This window comes from Aethalodelphis obliquidens, unplaced genomic scaffold (genome assembly GCF_003676395.1).
Source record: "Aethalodelphis obliquidens isolate GAN/ISIS:26980383/991018 unplaced genomic scaffold, ASM367639v1 scaffold6, whole genome shotgun sequence".
Classification (NCBI taxonomy): domain Eukaryota; kingdom Metazoa; phylum Chordata; class Mammalia; order Artiodactyla; family Delphinidae; genus Aethalodelphis; species Aethalodelphis obliquidens.
Window position 1 is genome coordinate 50,691,216 of NW_020837950.1, and position 27,286 is coordinate 50,718,501.

A 27,286-nucleotide genomic window follows, 5' to 3' on the forward strand; every position below is an offset into this window, starting at 1 on the left:
CCTAGCAAACTAATTTACTAATTACTAATTATCCTCTCATCCACACAAAATCATCTTTACCCAACTTCCAGGAAATCATACACTTTTGGTTTTCTATAAGCTCTTAGTCACATTCTCTGGTTCTTTCCCATCTCCCTATCCTCCAGTTGTGGAGTTCCCTGGGTCTTAGTCCTTGAAACTCATCTCATTTCTATTTATATTCATTTCCTTGGTGACCTCACACTGTTTCATGGTTTTAAACACTATCTACAAGCTGACTTGAAAATTTACATCTCCAGTTAAATCTTTTACTTGCTTCTATTTGTGTGTTCAACCACCTATTTGGTATTTCCACTTGGAAATTTAATGGATATCTAAAACTAGAACAAAACCAAATCGTAAGACCCTACTAAATATATAGTACAGGGAACTCTTCTCAGTACTCCGCAATGACCTATATGGTAAAAGAATCTAAAACAGAGTGGATATATGTATATGCATAACTGATTCACTTTGCTGTACAGCAGAAATGAACACAACATTGTAAATCAACTATACTCCAATAAAATTTTTTTAAAAAGACCAAATCTGATTTCCTGATATTTTTCTTAACCCCAAACTGATTCCTCTCACAGTTTCCCCAGAGAAGTAAATGATAGATGTGTTACTTTATTTGCTTAGGGACACACACACACACACACACACACACACACACACTAGATTTTCAATCTATTGGCTCTACTTGTAAAATGTATCTAGAATCTGAACAATCTTAAAACCTTCTCAGCTTTCACTCTAGTTCATATTAGCATTATATCTCCACCAGATCATCGAAATATCTTCCTAATTGACTTCTGCCTCTGCTCTTTCCCCACATCAGTTTTTTGGCCAAAGGAATCATTTTACAATGTACATCAGATTAGGCCTCTCTTCTGATCAACTCCCACCCCCAGAGGGACTCCCCCATTTCACTCAGAGTAACAGTGAAATTCATAGAGTGGTCTCTACAGCTCTACCTAGTCTACCACTTCTCTTTCACTGAACTCTCAACAAACCCACTGGCCTTCTCAATGTTCTCTGAATATGCTGTGCTCTTCAGATAACCTAGCTCTGGGCTTCTGCACTTGCTGTTTCTTCTGTCTAGAATACTTGTCCCCCAAGTATAAACATGACATACACTCTCATTTCTTTTAGTCCTACTAAAATGTAATATCATTTATATGTGGAATCTAAAATATGACACAAATGAACTTATCTACAAAACAGAAACAGATTCACAGACATAAAGAACAGATCTGTGGTGGCCAAGGGTGAGGTGGGGTGGGAGAAAGAAGGACTGGGAGTTTGGGATTAGCAGGTGTAAACTATTATAGACAGAATGGATAAACAACAAGGTCCTACTGTATAGCACAGGGAACTATATTCAATATCCTGTAATAAACCATAATGGAAAAGAATATATTTAAAAGTATATATAAATATGTATAACTGAATCACTCTGCTGTACAGCTGAAATTAACACAGCACTGTAAATCAACTATACTTCAATAAAAAAATAAAGAAAATTAAGCATGCAAAAAAATGTAATGTTCTCAGTATATCTGCTTTTGGTCTCCCAATGCAAAGTTGCAAGCTCCCTCCCAACACTTTCTAACCTCTTCTTTTTTTTTCTTATGGGTGTGTGATTTTAACACTCTATTATACTATATAAACAATATTACTTTTTTTTCATCCATCATTTCCAATAGAATCTAGCATTTGAATCAGGGATCTTATTCTGTCTTGTTCTCTTCTATTCTCAGTATCTATATCACACTTTAAAAGGGAATAATAGATAATTGAATTGAAAAGATAGGTAGGTACCAGAAGATAAAAAGGTCTTATTCAAAATGTTACAGATTTAGGGCTTCCCTGGTGGCGCAGTGGTTGAGAGTCCGCCTGCTCATGCAGGGGACGTGGGTTCGTGCCCCGGTCCGGGAAGATCCCATATGCCGCGGAGCGGCTGGGCCCGTGAGCCAGGGCCACTGAGCCTGCGTGTCCGGAGCCTGTGCTCCGCAATGGGAGAAGCCACAACAGCAAAAAAAAAAAACAAAAAACAAAAAACAAAATGTTACAGATTTATAATTGCCTTGAATATTGGACAATTATTGAAACATTTTAATTTCAAGGCTGACATGGTAAATGTTGTTCTATAAAACTTTTTTTGAGGGAGTAAGAAGACAGACTGGAGCCATAAGGGTGGAGACCAGTTAAAAATTGATTGAAATAGTCCACTTAAGAAAATGGAAATAGACAAACAACAAGGTCCTACTGTATAGCACAGGGAACTATATTCAATATCTTGTAATAAACTATAATGGAAAAGGATAAAAAAAAAACTTTTCATGAAGCAACAGTTAAATAATTAAAGCAGTGGGGCAGGGATGTCAAAGAACTTTAAATCAGTGAAAGCGAAGAGAAGGTGAAGAATTACACTCAACTCTATATGGAAACACATTATGGCTAAGGAGGCACTTACTCTATGCCAGGTGCTATGTGATATACTTTACTTAAGATATTTCACTTGATCTTTGCAATGAACCTATGAGGGAGATATTATGACCCATTTGGCAAAGGAGAAAAGCTCTATTTAAGCAGTGTGCTCAAGGGGCATGTGGCTAGAAAGTGGCAAAGTCGGAATCTAAACTTCACAAGCTCACACTCATAACTGCTACGCTATTTTGTCTCTTCTTTTGGAAACAAAGAGACAAAGACCAAGGACTAAAAGAAAAAAAAAAAAAAGAAAACAGAAATAGGGATTTTAAGAAAACGCAAGCAAAGTTTATATGGAAAGCAAGATTCAGAGCAGCCAACACAATACCGAAGAAGGACAAAGTCATCAGACTGACACTAACAAGCTTTAAGAATTAATATAAAGCTGCAGTTATCAAGACAGTGTTGTACTGGCAAAAAAATAGATGCATAGATCAATGGAACAGAATAGAGAGCCCAGAAGTAAACCCATACAAGTTAGTCAACTGATCTCTGACAAACAACAAAGGCAATTCAATGGAGAAAGGATAGTTTTTTCAATATATTGTATTGGAACAACTGGACATATGTTAAAAAAATACTTTCTACTCAGATCTTACACCCTTCCCCAAAATTAACTCAAAATGAATCAGAAACCAAATAGTAAAATTTAAAAAAAACCTATAAAACCCCTAGAATACAAAGTAGAAGAAAATCTAGATGACTTTGGCTTTGCTGATGACTTTTTAGATATGACACCAAAGGAATGATCCATGAAAGAAAGAATTGGAAACTTAGACTTCATTAAAAAATTTTTTTTTCCTGTGAAAGACACTGTCAAAAGATTGAAAAGACAAGCTACAGACTGGGAGAAAATATTTGCAACAGGCATATCTGATGAAGTTCCAACAAGCTGCCTGCTGAATATATAATAATGGAATTTAAGGTCTGTGCTGGAATGGTAACTTAAAGGGGAGGAAAGGCCATTATATTGAGTGGCAGAGCTAAGGAGCTAAGGAACAGTATGTATAGTAAAATGATAGAGGCATACCATCAAGACCTTTGACTTTGCTTGAATTAAGGTTAGAGGAAGAGAGCCACGGAAGCTACAAGCAAAGGGATGCAAATGAGTCTGATCAAGAACTGAATACTTCACTGTTTGCAGATGACATGATACTATACATAGAGAATCCTAAAAATGCCACCAAAAAACTACTAGAGCTAATCAATGAATTTGGTAAAGTTGCAGGATACAAAATTAATGCACAGAAATCTCTTGCATTCCTATACACTAATGATGAAAAATCTGAAAGAGAAATTATGGAAACACTCCCATTTACCATTGCAACAAAAAGAATAAAATACCTAGGAATAAACCTACCTAGGGAGACAAAAGACCTGTATGCAGAAAACTATAAAATACTAATGAAAGAAATTAAAGATCATACCAACAGATGGAGAGATATACCATGTTCTTGGATTAGAAGAATAAATATTGTGAAAATGACTCTACTACCCAAAGCAATCTACAGATTCAGTGCAATCCCTATCAAATTACCAATGGCATTTTTTATGGAACTAGAACAAACAATCTTAAAATTTTTATGGAGACACAAAAGACCCCGAATAGCTAAAGCAGTCTTGAGGGCAAACAATGGAGCTGGAGCAATCAGACTCCCTTACTTCAGACTATACTACAAAGCTACAGTAATCAAGACAATATGGTACTGGCACAAAAACAGAAACATAGATCAATGGAACAAGATAGTAAGCCCAGAGATAAACCCACGCACATATGGTCAACTAATCTATGACAAAGGAGGCAAAGATACACAATGCAGAAAAGACAGTCTCTTCAATAAGTGGTGCTGGGAAAACTGGACAGCTACATGTAAAAGAATGAAATTAGAACACTCCCTAACACCATACACAAAAATAAAACATGGATTCGAGACCTAAATGTAAGACCGGACAGTATAAAACTCTTAGAGGAAAACATAGGAAGAACACTCTTTGACATAAATCACAGCAAGATCTTTTTTGATCCACCTCCTAGCATAATGGAAATAAAAGCAAAAATAAACAAATGGGACCTAATGAGACTTCAAAGCTTTTGCACAGTAAAGGAAACCATAAACAAGACAAAAAAACAACCCTCAGAATGGGAGAAAATATTTGCAAACGAATCAACGGACAAACGATTAATCTCCAAAATATATAAATAGCTCATGCAGCTCAATATTAAAGAAACAAACAACCCAATCCAAAAATGGGCAGAAGACCTAAACAGACATTTCTCCAAAGAAGACATACAGATGGCCAAGAAGCACATGAAAAGCTGCTCAACATCACTAATTATTAGAGAAATGCAAATCAAAACTACAATGAGGTATCACCTCACTCCAGTTAGAATGGTCATCATCAGAAAATCTACAAACAACAAATGCTGGAGAGGGTGTGGAGAAAACGGAACCCTCTTGCACTGTTGGTGGGAATGTAAATTGATACAGCCACTATGAATAACAGTATGGAGGTTCCTTAAAAAACTAAAAATAGAATTACCATGTGATCCAGCAATCCCACTACTGGCCTATACCCAGAGAAAACCATAATTCAAAAAGACACATGCACCCCAAAGTTCATTGCAGCACTATTTACAATAGCCAGGTCATGGAAGCAACCTAAATGCCCATCGACAGAAGAATGGATAAAGGAGATGTGGTACATGTATACAATGGAATATTACTCAGCCATAAAAAGGAACGAAACTGAATCATTTGCTGAGACATGGATGGATCTAGAGACTGTCACACAGAGTGAAGTAAGTCAGAAAGAGAAAAACAAATATCGTATATTAATACATGTATGTGGGACCTAGAAAAATGGTACAGATGAACTGGTTTGCAGGGCAGAAGTTGAGACACAGATGTAGAGAACAAATGTATGAACACCAAGGGGGGAAAGCACAGTGGGGTGGGGATGGTGGTGTGCTGAATTGGGCGATTGGGATTGACATGTATACACTGATGTGTATAAAATTGATGACTATTAAGAACCTGCAGTATAAACAAACAAACAAACAACTAATACTAAACTTTCTTTGGGTTATTTGTATGGAAATATGTTAATATAAATGTTTCAGACATTACATGAAATTTCTAAAAATCTTATATGTTCTGGTATAATGTTATAAGTCATAATTCTAGTTATTACTTTAAAATGTGTATCTCAGAAATAACTAAATTTCCTTGTCAATTGCATTATTATGAACTTTCATCAAATCTTTAACCGTGGTCATTTTTAAGTCTCTTGTCATTTACAGACAGTTCTGGGTTTACTCTGATGCTTTTGCAAAAATGTTCCTATAAAAGGGTTTCATCTTCAAGGAATTCATGGAAAAGGCTCTGACAAGTACGGGATTCTGGTAACTGACTATACTGCTGACCTGAATGAATAAGCATTTTCAGAACTCTAATGGAAAACTGATGAATTCATAAAAGTGCTAACAAAAGGTCAAGATGAAAAAAAAATAATTACATGGTACTGAGTGAACTGATGAGGATGATTATAATTTTTGTGACTTTATGTTTGAATGAAAAAAAAAAAATCCCACAAGGGCTCAGAGGCAAAAAATACACAAATCAATTTTCACTGCAAAGTAAAGGAGCTGTTACAGTGGAGGATTACTGGACTGAATGTCAACATTATGGCATAGTATGAGTATGTTTCGTGTTTGGTAATTGCAATCACTGTTGCTTTTGTTGTGGTCATCCATTTACAATGCTTGGTGTCAGTTTATTTATCTCTTGTAAAAATAAAATACAGTGTGTGTGTGTGAAAAAAAAATAAAAGGGCTCTAAAAAAAAAAAAAAGAATTGAATGCTATATATGAGTCAAGAAATACAACTGAAACTTGACCTTGATTTTGGTGACCTTAGCAAAATGTCTGGTGGTGTAGTGAAGTCAAGGAGAAGATTAAACCAAGTGGAGAAGGAACTAGGTGGTGAACAATTTGAGAATACCTGCAAGTTAAAAGAAAAAGAAAGTGAAAGAATGAATAGAAATACAAAATTTGTTGCCAAGTGAGAACTCTAAGGGTATGCTATGAGATGTAAGCAAAAGGAGAGAGTCCTATGAACATGAAGTTATTAGGAGAGGATTTAGAGAGGGAAGTCAACTGTTCTAATCATTGAAGAATGAGATGATTTGGATTTTGAGGGGAAAGGAAAGAGATTTGAAACAGAGAAGAAAACCAAGATTCAGGACCAGGCAGGGTAATGACAGGACCAATTTTGCCTTTAGAATTCCAATATAGTATTAATTTTCTGTGCTTTTCTCCATACATTTTAGTTAAATCAACTTATAGCCAGCAGCAATAAAGTGACTGTCATCAACTGATAATTGTTTGGGGTTAGGTCAGTAATCATTCTTTAAATACTATTATTATATTTAGCATTGATCTGCATCCTTGTTAATTGTCTCAGCAGACAATCGTGGAAGCAGTTATCCATGAAACATAAAATGCTCACTTAGCTTTCATATTCTTACTGGCAAGGGAACTATAAGATATAGAGATGAATGAATGAAGTTATAACATAGGAGTGTACTTCTTGACCTATGAATGAATAGAGGAGAGAGAAAACGAATTTTGCCTAGTATTTAACATCGAAGTTTAATTTCAAGAAATCACTAAGGAATTCATTAAACTATAAGTTGTTTAAACTTTTGTAATTATTGGCTTGTTATTTGTGATTTTAATGTATTACTAATAGTGTTACACTTATGTTCACAAGTTACATTAATATCCAGAGTCTCCTAGAAGCTATACTTTTAATATTTTAATTATTCTCCTTTTGAATTAAGGTATTTCTTTATCATTATTAATAGAATTTACCTACAGCAGAAGTAACAAAAGATTACTATCTCTTAAAATTCATTTCAACAATCACTTCTCTACCACTGACTTTCTTACCTAGAGACTCAATACATAAATGCCTGGAGAAAATTTAGATTGTTTTGTTTTGTTCTAGTTTATAGGAAGTTCTAGTAGGTTTTGTTTTTCATTATATTACCTCACTATCAGGATACTATCGTGTAACATGATAGACTACTGACTTCGAGCTGCTTGTAATGGAAAATAAACTCTTTTCAAGTGGACACTTTTATCCTGTGTACAAACAACTATAAATTCCAATATGCAAAATTATTATTCAAAGAACGCAGGGAATGATTGAATGGAGAACTTAACGCACAGAAGCTTGAAGAGAACTGTCCAATGCCACACAGCTCACATGAACCCACATTTTCTGATTGATTCTCTATCTCCTTCTCCATTACTGCTGTTCTGCATCTATACCCTAAATATCAAGAAGTAGAATTTCATTGCCATGAGCAAGACTTACAAAGAACTTTATTGAAATGAAAATATTGAGTTTTGTTGCTGATTTCTTTCCTAATTGTGGATGGTATGTATCTTATTGTTACTATTTCCACCTTTTACTTATTTCTCTTACTTCAGAGCATTCTTAATTTTACACAGCACAAAACAGTTGGATAATCCTTTACCAAAGAAAGACATGCTCCATTCAGTTTCACAGGTGATCTGTGCCTATTTTATTTTATATTTTTATCTAATTGCTTTATAGCTTATGTAATTTTAACTTTTAGAGACTGCAGAATAAAACACCAGCTTGGCCATCAACAGAAATAACATGACTGGTCACATATAAATATATCCCATATAGAATTTCATCTTCCCACTCAAAACTGATCCAGGATACACAATTCGCAAAGTTTGGAAAAAGCATGATAAAAACTCATGAGAAGAGACTTGGAATGATTTCAAGCATTCTGCTACTTGTCAGAGGCAACATTTCTTGAGATGCTCCTATTTTAATACTTGATGAGTGGAATCTAGAATTATTACAAACATTACTTATGAACGCTTTAAAAGGATGCTAGGCACACTACCAAAATAATTCACTTAGGAAGCCTATTTGGTATAAAAAAAAATACTGGGAGATTATGAAATGTAAAATATTTTGTTGATCTTCAAAATATCTTTGGGAGAAAAGAATAGGAGGAGTGAAAGTGGTCTTGTTTTAAATGTGAAAACCATAAAGTCAATTTAGGATACCAACACATTTGTGGAAAAACTTAAAATATAATTTGTATCTTTTTATTCTCAGTCTGGGTCAACATTAGTAATTTAGAGTAGTTCAATCTATTGTCCAAAAGCTTCTGTGGAAAGAATTCCTGCCATGAGTAGAAGCGAGACAGCAGTTACCAAGCTCTCTTGTGTTTCTCATTGCGGGACTACAAGCGGTGTGGGTAATGAACATTCCGCCCACCTCCAAACCTGCTCTGCAGTCGGTTAAAAAACTGCTCAATAAATATCAAGGAAACAACTGGGGAAAATTATGTAGTGGCATAATTTTCACATGTTTACATGGTTACCACATGTAAAACAAATTTCAGTTTCCCTTTTCTTTTTTTACCCAAATATACTTTGAAGATAAATAAAATATTTTACATTTCATAATCTCCCAGTATTTTTTACCAAATAGGCTTCCTAAATGAATTATTTTGGTTCAGTGCCTAGCATCCTTTTAAACCATTCATAAGTATCTTTTGTAATAATTCTAGAAAATATGTCAATATAGACACCACGTGAAATATTTTTTAGTGTTTTACTTGAGAAAACTGCAAACGAAGTAACATTTGTATCTGTTTTAGTTCTATCCAGTTTCAGTTTCTGAAACTTTGCCTTCTTGTCTTCTTCCAATCCCACGTTCTTCCTTACTCCAGCATGCCAGAAAATTAAGATAAACTATTTGGAAACTTTTTCTGACAGTTTTTTCTTCCAGTTTATGGTCTGTTTTCCTTAAGTTATTTGAATGTGAGTTAATTTTCAAAACTGTGATGAGTCAGATTAAAATGTTGGTTAGTGAAGTTTGATCCTTTAAGTTAGATTTAATATTATTAATATTCAAATATGTGATAAAAATACAGTAGAGACAGTGCAAAATGCGATTTAGATCATTACCTCCAAGTGAAGAGGATTGGAAACAGTCAGTACTCATCACTCAGGAGTTTCTTTAAATTAGTACAAAATGTTACACTGTAGGCCAAAGTCAGAGTACTGATGCGTGTAACTAATATGTAATTCTATGAATTTAACACCTCTCATGTTTCCAACATCGTACTAGGAACTTTATGTATATTATCACATTTAGCTTTCCCATCAGTTCTGTGAAGTAATTATTACTGCCATTTGCAGATCATGAATCTGAGGCACAGAGGGTTAATTAGCTTTCTCGAGGTTATATTACAAGATTCTAATTCCAGCTTTGGAGGAATTTAACATTACCTCCTGCCTCTTGCTATGCCATGATGCCATCTCATCTTAAATCAATTCATATTTGTTTACATGACTTCAACTCTTCTCTAGCAAGGCTTACACTTCACAGTTAAGCCAAACAATCTCTATATTCCTCATCATGTAGAAGTTCATAGAAGCCAGAAGTATCTTTCTTACTCATTCATCTAATCTTTAGATATTTTCTTTCTTGGACTGGCTCAAAAGAGGAGTAAAACCAATACGTTTCAATTTTAAAAAATCAGTTCTTTGTTTAAGAAATGTATCATTTCATTTTCTTTAAGAGATCATACACTTTATATAAATGGCCTTTTAATAAAAATTTGCTCTTATGCGGTAGGGCACATCCTAAGCAATACATATATTCCTGCTATGTAGTTTTACACCATCATTATTTACTTGAATGTTGTTGACTAGTCTTCTAACCCAATGCTAGAGCTGGGTTTTAGGTGGGCAGGACATTCACGCTAAAGCCTTTATCCACACTCCTTACAGTTGCACAATGAAAAACACGAGACACCTCTGTAGCCACCATTTATCTCCTACTCACAGCAGACATTCCTTCCATGGGAGTCTTCTGGATAAGCTGCACTACAACCTGTGCTGATTGCTTTGATTGACTGGAATCTCACTGATTTTCAGAATGTACAGTGTCTCCTGATATTGCACAGAAACAACCTCCCAATGTCTTTCATATGTCAGTCCGCTGGTATCACACAATATAAAGCAAATTTGCTTTTCATTAAGGAAAAAATCCTGCAACATATAAAGGTAACTGTACTGTTTCTCCGTAGTCTTTTTCTTCTTAAATATCATTGTTTCTTCAACTGTTGTTCAAATGACACGCTTCCCAGATGTCACCTTCCATTTTACATTTATCAAACCCTTGCTACCTGACTTTAGGTCAAGCACTCTCTAGCATTCCTGCCATTCAATTTTTTGGTTACATTAGGGGCACTGATAAACACACAGCAGTTACACCATAAGGTATAGATATTGCGATACAACTGTGAGAGTAAAGTAGGGACAATGGTCCACCCTGGGGGAAAAGGAAGGTCACAGAAGACTGCTCCTGATTATGAGGCATCAGGAACCTGAGACTGGTGAATAGGTCAAATGATGTCAGACCTGTGCTAACTAGGATCACTGTTTCCTTGCTGTTGATGCTGTGATTCTGTGACTTCATTTTACGTTTGCATTAGCATTGTATTAGCCTTATTATATTTTTGGTTCTTGTTGAGTTTGAAGTACTTTTGTAATTGGTGAAATGTTTTAAAAAATTTAATAATTACATTTATCCCTCTGTAATTTCATTAAGTTAAGTCCATTGTTCTGGCCAACTGAGTGATGATTTAGAATATTGGTTCTTACACCCACCAATCTGTGACAATGAGTTAGGGGACCAGTTCTTCTGCTGCTTACATTTCAATAATAGCATTAACTTACAGGCTATAGGAAAAAATACAATAATTTGAGATAATTTACTCATACACTACTTTTTCAATTCTTTGGTACTGTAAAGAGGAGAAGTAAAGTTGAGAATTATATTTTCCAAAACTGATTGGTCTATTTTCCAGAGAAAAAAACACTAAACTGTGTGCCATATCCTAAATGCTACCGGACAATTTCACAGAAACAAGGAAAATAATCAACAGGTAGGGTCAAAATTCAGCCTGTCAGCCTGCATGTTACAACAAGATGCTACTCATCACACTTTTCTACAAGATGAAGTAATGTTCTCAGTTTGGCATATCACTTTTCAGTAGATTTTCTGAGTATCGTCAGTTCATCAGAAAGGTATTTCCTAACCGGCTCTATGGTTTTCACTTATACCGTTTAATCTACCTTGACTTATTCATCTTCATAGTACAGTACTTAATAGCCCTATCATAGTCTTCATTTGTCTACTGCCTGTTTTCCCCCACCAGAATACAAGCCTCCTGAGAGCTGTTTTGTTCACCCTAGTATTTTGAATGGTGTCTGGCACATATTAAAAATAAGAGAGAATATTTATTATCACTAGGAACATTATTGAACAAAAATGAAAAGGTATTTTTTCTGTTTAATGTGAATATATGTGTAGATGGAGAAGGAGAATAACCTAAGTACTAAATTGAATTCAACTTCGTTTGACCAATTTTGATCATTTTTTTGTGGTTATTCAAAAAGCACCCTATTCCAAGGAAAGTAGCTTTACAAACAGATATCAGGAGCCATCACACTTGAATTAATAAGTGTAATTTTTAAATGACTGCCTGTGTTTGATTTTACATGTTACAGTATGTGAAATCTCAAGTGGATTGACATAACTATTAGTGAAAGATTGGCTGGGAAGCAAGTGAAATTTAATTCTGATTCTAATTATCCATGTGCACTTTAGAGTAATGAATAGAATTAGGACTTTCATATGCATTTACAGGAGCATATGTATCTCTGCATCTCTTTCCTTTCTTGTATTAATCTTTAGTGTCGCTATATTTATTTCTGAGGTTTAAATTATTTTTATGTAGGTGTGAAAGACTATTCAGTACATCAAGAAGAACTCTTTTGAGATGTCTGATAAAATATGACAAATTCTGTGGATCAGCAGGCTACAATTGAATTTGTGATTCAGGAATGGAGTCAAGCCAAAGCATCTTAATGCGCTTTGGCTTGACTCTCTTTTTTTTCCATTCGTATGGCAGTCGGCCTTTATTTAGGCTGCATATGAATGTTACTATGTTTAAACTATTAAATATAAAAATGATTTATGGGGGTTTAAAACACCAGTATAAGGATTATCTACATTTATTATTATTTTATTTTTGCCACCAAGCTGCATTTGCTGCATGAAAAAAATTTCACTGACAATGAAAGGGAGCAAAGGGTTCTTCTTAAAGAATTTAGTCAATTAAATAGAAATTCATAGGTAGGAGGACAGTCAATATTTTAAAGTTGACATCTCTACTTCTCTGACATGAATTTCGCGTCCTATCGTACTTTCCCTTTATGGTTTAGTGTTCTTTAACCCCCTTTTCTGTGCATTTTCTTCTACCCACTTCCATGTTCAGACCTTGCCATTAGATAAACAATAGCTGCCATACTAAATATGAGGGGTGTGCTCCCCAACTTTGCAAGAGAGCATTTAAGCTGAGGTGGCAAATATAAAGAGAGAAAAGGAGGGATTGAGGAAGGGAAGAAAGGAAAGAAGGAAAGAAGGGATGGAAAGAGGAAGGGAGTAAGGAAGGAAGGGAAAGAGGTAAGGAAAGAGAGAAAAAGAAGAAAGGTGGGAGGGAGGAAAGAATGAGGAGAAAGAAGAAAGGAGGAAAAGGGAAGGGAAGAGAGAGGAAGAAAAAAAGAAAGAAGGAAAAGGAGGAACAGAAAGAAAGGAAGAAAAAAGTGAGTGTAAAGAGATTAAGGAAGCATTTCCACATTTACCTTTTGCTTGAACATACTGAAATTGCCCAGCTTTCAACTTCCATAAGGTTATGGTGGAAGACAGATTCCATTAAAGACTTTTAATGAGGAGGTTAAATATTTGAAATAAAGCAAATTCAAGTTCATCTGATGGTGGAGGGTCCAAAATGGGGGAAATCTTTTAATCTGGGGAAAAAGAATGCTTTGTGTTATGTGTGTGCATGTGTGTGTTAGCTTGGTAAAAGTTCCTTCTTATCAAACCCTTCAAATATTTAAAACACTAGTTTCTAAGAAGTGTAAAAACTGAGTTTGGCAAAGAAGTTTCTTTCTAGAACTAGAGTCATCAGCTTTGTTTTCTCAGATACCCTGAGTACATCACCAAATTAAGTTCTCAAGCATTCAGTCTTTTTTAACCCTTCAATGTTTTCATGTTTCCTTAATTCCAATTAGTTAATCATGATTATCATTTAGAATTCATAAAGTATCAAGTATATCTCTTGAAGAAATATTTTTAAGGTAGCCTATATATGAGAATTTCCTCAATGAGTCACTTGAAAGCCAATATTTAGTTTGTCATATACAGGCTATTTTGTTATAATCTATGTCATGGCCTGAATTATAAGGATCTTTATGAATAGAGAAAAATTATAAGAAGACAAAAGAAATAAATATATCAATTTATATCCACAAACATTTTCACCAGTAGGAACGGAGAATAAGTTATCTTCACATTTAAAAAAAATGTATTTGTCTTGAAATGCTGAAAGCCATTGATATGTTTGGATTCTATTAAGACTGTTTTGGATTTGGGGAAAATCTGTTATCAGTTCAATATTATTCTAAAAGATATTTTAGATTTGTCAACTCTAGAATGTGATAGCATTCTTAAGAAAACTGAGATAAAGAACACTTGGAAATAAGACTGTGTTTATAAAAGTTCTACATTGCAGTTGACATCTCTAACTTCTGAAGCTTGCTGAAAATAACTAAAAAAAGAGGGCATTTGACACTCTAACAGTATAGCTGAAAGTTTCCTGAAGTGTTAAAGAAAAGGTTGACTAAATGTTATTCCCTGATGGCTGAAGACAGCAGCATTATGTCTACCACCTGACCCATTTCTCTCACTTCATAAACGTAAAATAAATCAACAGACAACATGGTTTCCCTTTTTCCTAGTGATTTGGAATAAATATGGATGAGAGTTAACTTTCCCTTTTGTTGTCTAGCTTCACAAGATATACACCACCACAGTTTTAGTAAGTCTACTTCTACAGTAAATTTTACTAGGCCAGTTACTTTCAGAAAACCTTCACACTTCTTTTGGGCATGTATTTATATGTGGTATTTCTTTTCTTTTCTTTTTTTTTTTTTTTGCGGTACGCGGGCTTCTCACTGTTGTGACCTCTCCTATTGCAGAGCATAGGCTCCGGACGCGCAGGCTCAGCGGCCATGGCTCACGGTCCCAGCCGCTCCGTGGCATGTGGGATCTTCCCGGACCGGGGCACAAACCCATGTCCCCTGCAGAGGCAGGCGGACTCTCAACCACTGCGCCACCAGGGAAGCCCCAATATATGTGGTATTTCTGACCACTCTGCCATCTCCAAGATAAAGGTTAGGCAGTGCATCTCATCTTTATTTCTCTTTCTGCTCCTGAACATCAACTATATTTTATAGGACTTTCAGCTAGGCTATTCACATTTTTCATTAGGGCAACCTTTAATAAAGAAGACAAGTTCGCTATTTTAAAATTTTACTCTCCTCAGAAAATATATTTGCTCTTTAAATATCCCACAGTTTGTACTAGAGAAAAAAGTGACACTTTAGGTTAGACTTTAAGCATAATGCATTATCAATGAATTTCAGCTCAGAAAGAATTAGCCTTCTGGGTGCGCAGCTTCTCTGCCATTGCTTCCAGCCAGGGCTGATATTCTAGCTTTATTTTATAACTTTTCCCAGCTGCTTTCCAAATCTGGGGAGACAGCAGCACCAGCTAGAAACTTCTAGTTTGAACAAAGCATGCTAAACGTTTCTCTGTTCTTCTCCCTGAGTCGTTGCTACTATATGAAGCACAGAAAGTTTGATTTTTGGATTCTATTCTCAATGGCACCTTTCCCACTCAAACAGAACGTGCTGAGGATCATATAAACATCAGACCTATAGGGTACAAATACTTACTGAGCATTTATTTAACATCTTTAAGAAGTAAGGTTAGCACTTAGATTTGAATTAAGAAACTGCATTTATTTAATTCCAAATTATGATTTTATGCATTTATATATAAAATAGTCTCCATTTACTTTCTTTTGGTATTTAAGGAAAATCATTTAAATGAGATGTCTCTTAGATAATAACTTCAGCTGGAAGGAAAAAAATGCAATTTACATACATTGGCAAGTTTATAGAAAGGAAAACAAATATTAGAATCCTTGTGAAGTTTTACCTTTTTATTTAAGAATGATGCCTGAGTTTCTAAATTGCATTTATATTTTCCCTCTCAGGGTGAATTTCATGTTATAGTTAATAAGTCATACATATTATAATTTTTTCAAAGGATTTTCTAAGCATCAATCTTAGTGCTGACCAACTGCCATTAAGATGGAGTAAAAAAACGATGATTCTGCTTAATGTTCAATTTCCAAAAATCTCCATCAGCTTATCATGAGACTTCTATCAAATGTAGGTGCTGTGTCATATTGATCATCATAAGATATATATTCACAGGATTCTTATTATAACAATATTAACAATCACAGCAGGTGTTAAATTATGTTAAATTCTCATTTTTGTATGGAGGTAAATGTATGTGTTGAATACATTTTGCTTATTAATCACACATTTTTTATGAATTTCAGTTGAAGACTTAGACTTTTTAGTCAGTGGACTTTACATTCTCTACATACATTTGCTTCATGAAAAAGCCATGACCAACATAGCACCTACCTGGCATCTGGATATAGCTAGCTGAAATATTTTAATAGAATAAATTAAAATTATTATTTTGATATAAAAAAGACTTTTAATATCTTTGTGGGGAAAAATTGCCTCCTAGTTTGGGAGATATTCAGCCAATTACAACAACTTTTGTCTTCATCTATTTCCATTTGTATGAAGAAACTCACAGGATTTGAATCGTGAAGTTGGTAAGAAAGTGAATAACTAAAATATTGATAATTAAGACAACACATCAATATCTTCGCATGCAATTTACTTTACAACATTTATGATATTGAGTTGATGAAAAATATTCTGATAGACAACACCATGAAATCAAGAAATAGTGAGCTTGAAAAGACAGAATAAAGTATAAACTATCGAAACTTTCTCAGAGCTATATTAGAACTCACAGTATAACCTATCATAGCAAACAAAATATATTATCACTTGAAATACTCTTGATAGTAACTCTGAAAAATACAGTATTTTATTAATGAGGAAAAATTACAAGGAAAATACAGGTTTAAGTTTCCCTTTTTATTTAACTTTCTCTAATCAGAGATGCTGGAAGAGATGAATGAAAACCATATTTAAATAACATTTTTTAAACATGTTTATTGTAGTATAACACACCATTTACAATGGTGTGTTAGTTTCTGCTTTATAACAAAGTGAATCAGTTATTCATACACATATGTTCCCATATCTCTTCCCTAAATAACATTTCTTATATTTCAACTTATTCTGTGCATTAGGAATTTGGAGGTATTTACAGGTGTAACACAAAGCTGTTTTTATCCTCCTGGGAATCTGCGCTTATGGCATATGGCATATATTGTTTTAAGAATTTGTTTTTCTTTCCTAATAGGTCCTAGTAGGAAAGCATCTATTTCTTTAAAAGCAATTTAAAATGTCTGTGACAGCTGCTTCTCTAAAGCAGACCATTAGGACAGAACGTGGCTATAAATCTCAGGTCCCAAAGAGAGGAGTTCCCATCTTGAGTAACCTGAATGCCATGTTATCGGTAACACTTCTCAGGGAAACATTTATAATCCCACTGTTCGGCTTGAGTTTGGAATACTGGCATTTTAATATGAAAAGGCTAAAATTGTTATCAAGTGAGATCTTTAGTATGCAAATGTTCTGGCAACAGTTTACAATATTTCAAGTTGTATCTTTTTTTAGGCAGGACTGTATTTTCCATTTAGTGTGCAAATATAACTTCCACAAAGAGTAATGACAGGTAAGCACACATATGCTGAAAAGGGAAACTGCGTTTGGTTTAAAACTATAATCTGCTTCTACATAAATCTTTCACAAATAAAACTTTATTGTGTTCAACTTGTTTACATAGCTAAGCAACATATATTCATTTAATGCACACACCTCAGTTTCAGCAAATTAAGCAATAACTTACCTAGAGAAGCATTTCAATTTTTTTTTTCTTTTTCTAACTTGTATTTATCCGAGTTAGAAAATGAGATATCCAGTATGCAGATTCATTTGGCTCCAGGTTAATTAGAAGGAGCTTTCAGTTCATACAATCTGCCTTAATATTCCGAGAGCACTCTTTAGCTCCAGTCCTAGTATCTGGACTCTTCCAGCAGAGTCTGTTTTTATTTATACGCACATTGTCCTTTTCAAAACAAGCAGCCAGCTGGAATGATTCAAACCTCTGTTCAGCACACCGTTAAAATGCAGCTTCCTTCTTGAACATGAGACTTACACCAGGGAGCGGACCGAGTACAGCAGAGAGGCTACGAGAACTATTTAATCACCAGAATACCAGCTGCTTCGGCTCTGCTCTTGCTACTGCTGCTGTGCTTCTCGTTTAGCTGGAGTTGGTCTTTCCCTCCCCCCTCTTTCTCCCACATCTCCAGAACTATAAAGGCAGCTCTGCCGGATTATGATTGGCAGAAACGGCCAATTCCTTCGGCTAATCATCCTCAAGACTTTCAAGGACCTGGAGCTGTTGTGATGTCATCCAGTCAGTGGGATGTTACACATGAATACATTCCCACAGAAGCTAATTCAGCGATCAGCTGCATTCCTCTCACACCACGGTGATTGATTAGATGTTCCTTGCGGATTTGCATAATCTTTCATTGTACAGTTGGACTGATTCCTATGAAATTTGAGAGTAAAATTCTACTTTGCAGCTATGACACTGTACCAGAAGATTCTATTGGGTGAAAAAAGAAAAGTTCACAACAGGGTTTTCTGTGGTAAATGTGTGCTAGTCGAGCAGGAGTTATGAACTCAACAAAAGCCAAGGATGAGCAGGAGGAAACTTGGAGAAATACTAGTGACCTACATATTCCTGAAATTAATAATAATATTTTAGATCATAATAAATGCTAGAAGAAAAACAATGAGTAGGCATATGTGCATGTATTAAGGGTATAAATGGTTTCATTGAGGTAAATTACTGGATTATTATGGAAAAGTTCTCTTCTATTCCCAGCATGGGCAAAAATTATCTCCATGTCTCACTTTCTACTTGGCAAAATATAGGATAAGGATTACCTGCTCTTTGTTCTCTACTAACTCACATTAACTCATAAAGATATTATACATTGCATATTATAAATTATACTTATTTACTTTATGTAAAGTTCTTTGAACTTCTTCATTCAAATACATACAAGATAAAAGTAAAGTACTTTGAAGGGTATTTCTTCATTCCAGGCTATCTGATTCCCTGGGCTCATATTGTTTGGGTACGTTCTTTAGTCTCCACCGTTTAATTTAATGAAATAAAATGTGTTAATGACAGTTCAGCTCGAGGTCCCTTATAGGCTAGAGAAGAGAGCTGCAAACTTTTCTCAAACCCAAAGTTCTATTCAGGTATGCTTGTGTCTTTGGTGAGAAAGAGCTCTGCTAGAATTGCTGGGGTGGTGTCAGAGACCCTTCCAGTATGCTGCAGGTAGAGTGGGGATTGTCCCTCAAAACACACATTTATTAATGATGTGGTCTTTGGGTGAATAATTTTAATGCACTCAGTGGTACTAGTGTTATGCTGCACAAAGTTTTGAGGGTCAGCAAGCTGTAAGCATATGCTAAGTAGAGGATAGGAAAAAAATCTGGTAAATTGCAAAGACTACACCAGTTATTTCCTAACCTAACAACACTATCACTAATAGATCATGGATCATGTGTCAGTTATTTTTTCAGGTGCACAGGCTAAAAGTATACTAAAGGAGGGCTTCCCTGGTGGCGCAGTGATTGAGAGTCCGCCTGCCGATGCAGGGGACGCGGGTTCGTGCCCCGGTCCGGGAAGATCCCACATGCCGCGGAGCGGCTGGGCCCGTGAGCCATGGCCGCCGAGCCTGCGTGTCCGGAGCCTGTGCTCCGCAACGGGAGGGGCCACAACAGTGAGAGGCCCACGTATCGCAGAAAACAAAAAAACAAACCAACAAAAATAAATAAATAAAAGTATACTAAAGGAAAAAATTTGTATTTTGAAAATCCTCAAGACTCAAAGAACTATTTACTACCTTTTAAGAATGTTTGCAAAGCAAAGATGCATTTGAAGGTCAAGTCAAGAATTTCCACAGTGACTCACATCAAAATACAAAATGGATAAATAAATTGCAGCTAAGTAGTTCAATACTATCTTAATAAAATAATAATTATTAGAACAACATCAAGCCAAACACTAATTGCTGAGAAACAAAATAAAATAAATAAAAAAGCTGATTGAAGATTTTTCCATTTTATGGGGTTTCTCATACTAATAATGTCTTTTTATTTATTCAAGTTCAGTCCTCATTTTTGTCTTACGTATACACAAATGAAAATAAACATTTTAAAATTACTCAATTTTTGTATCCTATTGATATATTTCTATTTTACAGCTCAGTAAAGAATGCTACGTTATCAGAGTAATTTCACTTACACAAAGCCATGGTGTTAAAACACGGAGGAGGATTTATATCCTTAGCTCTGGTGATAACTGTAGTTGGTGTGAATTGATTACGAGGAAAAGTTGTTGATATGTTTTTAATCCAGTATTAGTCTATAAACAATGCTGTAGCTAAAGAAACAACATTATTACTTGGAATGAAATGAATAGTAGAGTGAAAGCACTTTGACAATGTAAAAGTGTTGTCTACAATATTAATGGGAGATATATTAACACAAAATACATTAAAACATCTGTTAAACACTAACTTTAAAATTAAAAAAATCCAAATTTCTGAGTTCAACTTCCTGGTAGGAAAAGGGAAAGAAAAAGACAAAACAATTTGTTGTGCTTTTCTCATTGTTTATTCAGAATTAAACATAGTCTTGGGGATAGAGGGTTCCATCAGATATACCATGTATAAATGATGGGAGCCAACCACAAAGTGCTTTCCTTGCTACTCCTGGGGAAAATTGGAGAAATTCATGGTGTCCATACTAAACAATAAAAATACAATAATCCCAGAAGCACCTTGAATAGTTTTCTCATAATTTCCTTTGTAAATTGTATTTTCCAGTAATTAAAAACAACTTTGTGAACATTTTAACTTTTATCATTTTCTAATCTGTTAGGATGGGGAAATGAAGTAAATGACCTTGAACGTTGTGAAGAAGAAATGTGATATGCAAGAGAAGATAGGAAGAATAACTTTCTCAAAGTGTTTTTTAATCACTCAACCTGTGTTTCACAATTTATAGGGCTTGCATTTAAGTCAGATGTAGCATCTATACAGTTAGCTTGCAATAATACACATTTGCCCACCTGCTCATAGTTGAATTTTATTATTTTTCTTTTCATGTCCCATGAAGTGCAATATAATTTTTTCTTTATCTATTAAGACATAGGTCCAGGTCCAGACATATTCTAAGTCCTCAACGGATCTTTATTAAATTGAATTGAATATGTTGAACTAATAAATTTTTGGAGCGCCACATATTTTTATTCAATTGCTATCAAAACCTCTTTTTTCAACTGAATTTCCTTGGAAATTAAAAAAATGTATTATATGCATGGTTTTGAAATTGTAAAATTAAAAAATAATTGAAAATATTCTATAATACACATTTAAAACGTATATAAAGCATATAAAGAATACACCAGTGCCTACTTATTCAGTTGAAGAAGCAGAAACCAAACCAAACACATTTAGTAAAGAAAGAAACTCATTGTTTCATTTATATGTCAATTCATTTTTTACAGTGAAAGACAGTAAGTATATCTACTAACAGAAATAATAGAAGAGTTCAGAAAAATTCAGCAAATTTAACAATTTCTAAAATTTCCATTATTTTTTCTCATTAACTTTCTTTTTGTTAATAAATACTAAAGGCAAGTTTTAAATCCATGCATCTAAAATAAATAGAAATTTGCAAAGAAAATGCCAAAGAATTATTTACAAGTATCTTGTAGCTTCTATTTTTTTTTTTTTTTTTTTTGCGGTACGCGGGCCTCTCACTGTTGTGGCCTCTCCCATTGCAGAGCACAGGCTCCGGACGCGCAGGCCCAGCGGCCATGGCCCATGGGCCCAGCCGCTCCGCGGCATGTGGGATCCTCCCGGAACGGGGCACGAACCCGCGTCCCCTGCATCGGCAGGCAGACTCTCAACCACTGCGCCACCAGGGAAGCCCATTGTAGCTTCTATTTTTTAAAAACCCTTCACATGCATGTACAGGTTATAAATAGAAGATAGTATAGCTTTAAATATACATTTTTAGCTTTCCAAGTTTTATTTCTCTTCCTTAACTCTACTACAAAAATGACAATTTTGAATAACTACAATTAAAATACTAATGGCTGAGTAATATTCCATTGTATATATGTGCCACATCTTCTTTATCCATTCATCTGTTGATGGACACCTAGGTTGCTTCCATGTCCTGGCTATTGTAAATAGTGGTGCAATGAACATTGTGGTACATGACTCTTTTTGAATTATGGTTTTCTCAGGGTATATGCTCAGTAGTGGGATTGATGGGTCATATGGTAGTGCTACTTTTAGTTTTTTAAGGAAATTGAGTTATTTGTAGTGAAGTGGATGGAACTAGAGTCTGTCATACAGAGTGAAGTAAGTCAGGAGATAAACAAATACCGTATGATAACACATATATATGCAGTCTAAAAAAATAAAAATTGTTCCAATGAACTTAGGGGCAGGACAGGAATAAAGATGCAGATGTAGTGAATGGACTTGAGGACACAGGGAGGGGGAAGGATAAACCGGATGAAGTGAGAGAGTAGGATTGACATGTACACTACCAAATGTAAAATAGATAGCTAGTGGGTAGCAGGGGAGGTCAGCTCGGTGCTCTGTGACCACCTAGAGGGGTGGGATAGGGAGAGTGGGAGGGAGACGCAAAAGGGAGGGGATATGGGGATATATGTATACATATAGCTGATTCACTTTGTTATAAAGCAGAAACTAACACACCATTGTAAAGCAATTATACTCCAATAAAGATGTTAGAAAAAATACTAATGTATTTTACAATTTAAACTACTAAATCTTATATATGTAGGATTATATAACATGGTACTACTTTCTGTCCCCTTTCCTTATAATTATTATTTTTTCAATGATGAGCAACTTTCTAGTTGTCCCAACCAACACAAACAAGCTCTTCTAACTCTTTTTTAAAGGAAAAAGCATGAATAGAAGAAACTGCTATGTTCAAAGTTTATGCCATTGGAGCGAAAAGTCTCTAATTTGGCTGTGGGTGACTAACACAAAAACTTCTTTTTTTAAGGAAAAAACCTTCTGCTAGTAATTAGTCAGATAAGAAATCATGTGACAAAGAAAGAGCATAAAGCCAGCTTAGCTCCACTGGAATCATATACATGGTGAGAAAAATTAGTGCCATGTAGCATTAATTATATAACAGGTATTCCATTCACATACTTAAATGGTATCTTATTACACATCTGGATCTCTGGTTAGCAAGTTATTGAGAGAGGAATAAATGGGAACCACAGGTTGGAAGAAAGAATCTTCTTGCCAGTATCACTGTAGCACATTGTTTTAGCAAGAAACAAATCAGCATGTTAATGCTTCAAATAAATCCTTTGAAGATGCAAAGCTTGAAAGGCCAAGAGAGGGAACAAACAGACTAAACAGTCCAATTCCAGTTTGGCTGACAACAGCTTAAAGGAACATGATTTTTAATAAATAGCAGATGTTGGCCAAAGCATTATTGAATCACAAAAATCTTTGTGGTGTATTGAAAGGGTAGCACAGGGGCTTCCCTGGTGGCGCAGTGGTTGAGAGTCCGCCTGCCGATGCAGGGGACATGGGTTCGTGCCCCGGTCCGGGAGGATCCCACATGCCGCGGAGCGGCTGGGCCCGTGAGCCATGGCTGCTGAGCCTGCGCGTCCGGAGCCTGTGCTCCGCAACGGGAAAGGCCACAGCAGTGAGAGGCCCTAGTACCGAAAAAAAAAAAAGGGTAGCACATAAGTGAGACCCCTGGTGAAGGAGGGGAACACAGTAGAAATTGAATTTATGATTATTCCATGGTCTGATCCCTGTTATGAGAATTTTCAGTGAATTTCACTTTTTGAGGCTAAATAAAAGTGGTTAGAGTTCCTAAAGTACATTAATTAGGTCAAAGCTCCATTGGGAGTCTCTTATCAGAGGAGAATCTTTAAATACTGCAAAGCGCTTCAGTATGAATGGGGTATCTACAATAGGGAGTTACTCTTTGTTTACTTCATTTCTCTTTCTTTTCTTTGTAATGTGTTTGCCAAAATTTCATTATGGTTTCGTGGCAATTTCCTTTTGAGTTAGGCCTTGCAAGTCAAGTCATTTTATATCCTCTATAACTTAAAGTCCGAAGTGCTCAAAATGAGACACCTTCTTGCAGACCAGAATCCTAACATCATGGTGATAAATTTGTAAGAACTTTCTGTCCTAAAGCATATTTCATTTCATCTGTTAGTAAATTCATTTTATATTAGGTATCCCAATATCATTTGTTTTCTGTCTGTTCCAGTCCTTTGGGGAAAAGCATCTCATTTATGAGCTACTCCTGCTAATGTTCTGATCAGCGTGGGAAATCTTAATGCTTCACCAAGGCTTCCTAAGTTGGCTTCTGTTCTGTTAGCTTCTACACCTCACTCGACATTCCCATCATTCTGGGGCAATTCAATGGATACTGTCACTCTTTCTCCAATTTGGTTTTAGTACAGTGGTGTGTGTTGGGGGCAGGCGAAAGGGTGAGTTGTGAACAATGGTACAAAAATATGATGTTTGAAAGTTAGCTAGCAATCGTTGAAAGTCTCCTTTATGCTTGAGAGGTGATACAAATAAACATATGTGATATATGACAAGGGTCAGACTGTACTCCACCTGTAACCCCAGTGTTGCCTTCTGTAACCAGCTAGTGATTAGGTATACAGCACTATATTGCTACCATTACCTGTCTTAGAGACACACACTAATTTTGAGTCCCCAGTCATAATCCAAGCAATGGCGTTTTTGCTTTTTGAGGACAGAAATCACATCTTTTTTTTTTTTAAGTTATATCTTCAATACTTGGAGCACTGTCATGGCATAAAGTAGATATTTGTACATTAAAAAAAATTAAACTTAAGAATGAATGAATGGTGGCAACTTAGAGCCAGGAAATAAGGAGGGGGTGCACTAATATTTATATACAAATATATTTTCAATGCAATCATAGCGCCAGTTCTATATTCCACAAATAGAAGCAATAACTCATTTCAAGATGAAGCCACAAAGATGTGTTATAAATCAATTTTCCCCATGGATAAGAAAACCCAGATTAGTTTTCCATTTTAGAACCCATGTCATTTAAATCTCCCTAATATTACTCATGAATAAAAATATTTTAGTAAGAATAAAGTCTTCATTAAATATTTTAAATATATATGTATATATATATTTGATTTGTATTTATACAATCAAAGGAATGACATTGTAATTTCTAAATTTTCCATCATGTAATATGATTTGTCTATCTTTTCTATTATAAGTATCATTTTATTTTAGTGCTTTAATTGATGTTTCCCCTTTCTGAATAGAAATGATCATACATGAAATAATTATATCTTAACTGGAAATAAATATGGTACTCTGAAGATGGAGATATTTTACCAAAAGAAGACAAAATGAATAACTGAATGCAATATAAAATTCATAAATAAAATAAATTAAAATGAATTCTGTAATGAATAAAGTAAAATGGTACTGTAAACACACTACTTAATGAAGGAATGATAAATTTGTTTGCCAGCTCAGCTGTTTATGTCTGTTAGAAGGTGAGGAAGGAAGCAGTAATTAAATTGAGGGGGAAAAAAGCATGTGATGAGTACAGAAGTATATCCAAAAATATGCTTACCACTCAACTAAAATCTTCAATATTTTAGGTTCCCATAGAGGGCAATATTGTATAAAAGATGGCAAACCAGAATCTGCCAATTCATCTTTGCTGTTATGCTTTAAAGAAAACTGTTGTTACCATAAATTTGATGCTGTACTTCCCCTCAAACTCTGACTAATGTATAAAATGATACACACAAAAACACAGAGCAGAGACCCATCAAACTCAAAGAAAATTCATTTGGTATCCTACTTACTGGTAGATTACTTGAGTGAATAGCTTCCAGTTTCACCTATAATTGGACTCAATCACTGACTCTCAGATAGATTGTATTCTATCATATAACTACTATATAGTTATATAGTCTAGTGGAAATATTAATGGAATAGTGTTTTCTTCTATGCCTGAAAAAGAAAGTAAACTACAAATAAGATGAAAAATGTGTCTATATTTCAAATCTAGCATTACTGAATCACAACAATCTCTGTTGTGTAATGAAAGGGTAATACATGAGTGAGACCCTGCATGAGATGTGGGAAGGACAGTAGATATTAACCAGGAATAAAGCCACAGTGCAGGGATAAGGTGTGGAGAAGACATAGTTATACTTAGCTATAGGTCTTAAAGTTATTTCTATCACTAAATGTGCATGCACTCATTTACTTTCCTATCTCTCCTATAACTTGAAAAGTAATTGCCTCAACATAAGTCCCTTTATCTCCGTGAGGCTAAATATGACTATAACTTGAAGCATTTATTCTCAAATGACCTTTATAGTAACTGCTAATTTGTATTAAGATTATACTGAAAGTAGTAAAGGAGGGATATTGTGCATTGTATACTACCGTTAAATATTACTTTTTTCTTTTTTGTAGTACGTGGGCCTCTCACTGTTGTGGCCTCTCCCGTTGCAGAGCACAGGCTCCGGACGCGCAGGCTCAGCGGCCATGGCTCACGGGCCCAGCCGCTCCGCAGCATGTGGGATCTTCCCGGACCGGGGCACGAACCCGTGTCCCCTGCATCGGCAGGCGGATTCTCAATCACTGCGCCACCATGGAAGCCCCATATCATTTTTTAAAGTACTTCAGAGTTTACAAAAAATGTTCCCGTAGATTATTGTGAGTCTCATTATGATCTTATGATGAATGCAGTAGTGTGTAGATTGTACAGGTTAAAACATTGAGACCCAAGCAGCAAATCTGGAGTCTGCCAGAAGACTCAGTGACTTCCAGCCCTGTTATCTTTTCACTATACCAAAAAGTTTCTCTAAATGAATCTGTCTAGAGAATGCTCTTTTGTATAATTCTGTAAGCTGGATGACCTTTCAGGTGGCCATCTAAAACCCTATGCTTCATAAAACACTTAATGAGATAGGAGTCATGCTTTCAACCATTCTGTATGGCAAGTTATCAATAATTTGGCAACACTCACATTTCCATATCTGTTTCACAAATTTCTTGTACATAAAAAGTTATTTACATCAGTACTGGTCTGAAGGTTCATATAGCAAGAAGGATTTAAGTTAGGCTTTAGAAATACTAAATATGTTAATGAAATTTATGAGATTTTCTTTTCATTTTATTGAAGTAGAGTTGATTTATAATATTATATTAGTTTCAGGTATACAACATACTGATTCAATATTTTTACAGATTATACTCCATTTAAAGTTATTATAAAGTATTGGCTATATTTCCTGTGTTGTATGATATACCCTTGTAGCTTATTTATTTTATATAGCTGTTTGTACTCCTTAATTCCCTACCCCTATCTTGTCCCTCCACCCTCCCC

At 35.1% G+C, this 27,286-nt stretch overlaps 1 protein-coding gene across 1 annotated transcript in view; it reads right to left on the bottom strand.

Moving 5' to 3' along the window:
• LOC113619042 (bifunctional heparan sulfate N-deacetylase/N-sulfotransferase 4) overlaps positions 1-18,048 on the bottom strand; it is a 289,667-nt gene extending 271,619 nt beyond the window's left edge. The window contains exon 1 of the mRNA XM_027103592.1: positions 17,616-18,048. The gene's annotated coding sequence lies outside the window, so the exon portion shown is untranslated. The remainder of the gene's footprint in view (positions 1-17,615) is intronic.
• Positions 18,049-27,286: the final 9,238 nt, after the last annotated feature.